Source organism: Cynara cardunculus (genome assembly GCF_001531365.2).
Source record: "Cynara cardunculus var. scolymus isolate 2C chromosome LG 13, CcrdV1, whole genome shotgun sequence".
Taxonomy (NCBI): Eukaryota; Viridiplantae; Streptophyta; class Magnoliopsida; order Asterales; family Asteraceae; genus Cynara; species Cynara cardunculus.
The window spans coordinates 13737808-13741249 of NC_037540.1; positions in this window are offsets into that span (position 1 = coordinate 13737808).

Genomic DNA, 3442 nt, shown 5'->3' on the forward strand with positions numbered 1-3442 from the left:
TATGTATTCGAAGATTAAATTGTATGAATTGAATATTTTAAATTGTATGAATCCATATTTTAAATCGTATGAATTGGTTACTTTTGTTCACAAATTTGGTTTGTTATATATTATTATTTTCATGTTTTTTAAAAATAAATACAGGATTTATGTATTTTTAAAAAATTTATTTCTTAATTTTTTTCAATTTAGCGACGGATTAGCGAGGGAAAATCCGTCACTGAAAGTGCTTGAATTTCCCTCGCAAATCCGTCGCTGAAAGTTCCCTCGCAAATTCGTCGCTGAAAGTTCCCTCGCAAATCCGTCGCTGAAAGATCCCTCGCAAATCAGTCGCTGAAAGATCCCTCGCAAATCCGTCGCTGAAAGTTCCCTCGCAAACCCGTCGCTGAAAGTTCCCTCGCAAATCCGTCGCTGATCCGTCGCTAAATCATCCGTCGCTGATCCGTCGCTAAATCATCCGTCGCTGATCCGTCGCTGAAAGTTCCGTCGCAAATCCGTCGCTGATTTCCGTCGCTGATCCATCGCTGATAGCATCACCTACGACTGTTTGACCGACGGAGTATCAGCGACGGATCAGCGACGGAGACCCCTTTCAGCGACGGATCAGCGAGGGAAATTTCCCTCGCTGATACCCAGCATTTTTGTAGTGATTTCATAAGTTGAAGTCATTGGATGAGACGAATGAGATATGTTAAATTTTGCTAATATCTTTTATAAAAATAACGTGGTTGATATAAATTTAAAGGGTTTTTTTTCTTGATTGAAGGTCTTGCGGGTGACTATCCTATAAATTAATGTGAACCACCCTTGAAATTTTTCAGTTTGTCAAAGTTGCAGATTGCTATCCTAACGTTTTAGTTGCTTATCAAATTTTTTTGACTGGTAGCATCTGCTCAAAGAAAATTTTCACAAGTTGAAATTATTGTAATCCTGCTTGAGATCATCAAATACATTGATGATTTGTATATAGTAGAAAATATCGATTGAAATCCTATTATCGTTTATTTAAATTTATACCTAGGAATACTTTAAAAAAATGTTATGTATGAATCATAGATATTTCTTGTATGCAATTCTTTACAATAAACATGTGTTTTTGATTTTTTGTACTTATCAATATATCTTTTTTTATTAACCTGGATATCCAACCCACTATGCGAGCCGACTAATCCCATGGCGACTACCTGCTTTGCAGATAGCCTGGAGTCATCGCATTTGAATCTCCGTATGTGGCCACAAAGGGATTTTTATTCTTTCTTGGATTTGAACTTGAGACCTTCTAGTACTTTTGACCTTTGGAATCAAGTTCAGACCAATCAGACACCACCCTTATGGTTATATATCTTTTTAACAAAGGATTTGATTTGGATAGCAAAAGGGATTGCTAGGAATTATGATGCCAAAGTCTATCTACTTTCTCGGCTATGATTTGATAGGTCATAAGTAATGTGGTGATATAATCATACGTATATTATAAATGGTACAAAGATAAAATTGAACTTGTAGCCTCAAAGCAGAATTTGTGGATTATTGGTGTTACAAAAGGGACAAGAATTCATGAGGCCAAAAACAAAACACTTGTCTATGTTTGGTGTAAAATATATATTTGGTTTCATTCATTACAATAAAATTGGGTTTATAGGACATCCGTAATCTTTAAGCGTCCTAATAAACTGTTTTATAAGACTTAATTTACATATTATTGGTAAAAAATGGCCATCGATTTACAGAACCAAAGGATTGGTAAAAATTGGCCATCGATGTGAAAACAAGGTTTGTTGTTATAAAGTTTAGGGTTATTTTTGAATAAGTATTGGATTTGAGGGATATGTTTTGAAAATGGGTTTAAAATATTATCACTCCCACCGTCTCTTATTAAATATGTACATATTATTGAGATATTTTGCTTGCTATTTTGGCTTCTTGATTTCGAAGAACAGAAGTAGAAAAGGAGAATCTACCTTCATGATTTTATCTGATAATCGTTGCTATTTTAAAGTCTTCATTTGTTTGTGATTATAAGGTGACACTTTAAAATGTATCATTTGATTCGCTTTTGGTGAAAAAACCGTATGGTTTCATACTTGGGATTTTGAATACGTTATATGCTATTTTTTAGCATAATATAGCGTTTTGATATGTTATTATTAACTGGTTGGAATGAGAGTGGCATCAGGAAAGATTTATTTTGGGATAAATGTAACGTAATCAAGAGAGTCGTATACTAGAATAAGTGTGACATAATTAGGAGAGACGTATTTTGGGGATACCGGTGACATAATCAGGAGAGACGTATATTGGGATAAAGGTGACAAAATCAATTGTATATAAAAATAGGATTTTGATCATGTAGAAACTATTATCGCATCTTCATGATGCGACGATTTTGGTTTATCGCATATTTATGATGCAATGAGTTGGTTCTATCACATCCTTATGATGCGAGCAAAATGTTTATCGCATCCTTGTAATGCGAGGAATCTGCGTTATCGCATCCTTGTGATGCGACAAAGTGGGGATATCGCATCAGTGTGATGCGATAAAGTGAAGTAATCGCACCAGTATGGTACGAGGAAGTATATTATCGCATCCGAATGATGCGACAAATTGATGTGTATGATGCGACAAAAATGTGATCGCATCAATGAGATGCGACAAATTGGTATTTTTTATCGTTAGTGCGATAACTTTAGTACTTCATTGGTTGATGCGATAAAAATGAGGTTGCCTCATCTATTTTATGTGACAAAAGAGGTTTGCCATAACAAAATGTTATTTACATAATATCATTGTTGTATTAGTTTTTCTAAAAGAATGTTTTGGTGATTTTCACTCTGTAATAACAATCAAAAGAGACTACTCATTACGCCTTGTGGTCTAACCCTCATTTTGTGTTTAAAATGTGCATTACAGGTCAGACACATGTGGAGATTAAGGGAAAGAGAAAGATGTGAAAAAGTTATGATTGTTTTACATTTGTGAATTTTGGGAGGCAGTTATTATACATGTACTTGAGAACTTGATATATCTGCAAGTCATGTACTTGGTGTAAATGAAAATTTTGTAGCTAATTTTATATGTAGCCTTTTGTATATTTGGGATCAATGTATATATTTGAATTTTATGTTATATGAAATATGTGATTTATATGCAAATATAGATTTGGGGTGTTACAATTGATAAGTATAGGAAAAAATAATCTTTAACAAATCTATACTATCTTATAAAGCATTTGACTAAAACTCTTAAAAACTCTTAAAACTCTTAAAAACTCTTAAACCCGTTCATCACTAAATGATTTCATCCCTATCCGATTTCATCTCATATCAGAATTCGTGTAACTAACTGCAGATAAACACAATCAAATACAGGATAAACATCTCATTTTAAATATAAAAAATCTAAAATATAATTAGTATAATTATTAAATTCTATCTTTATA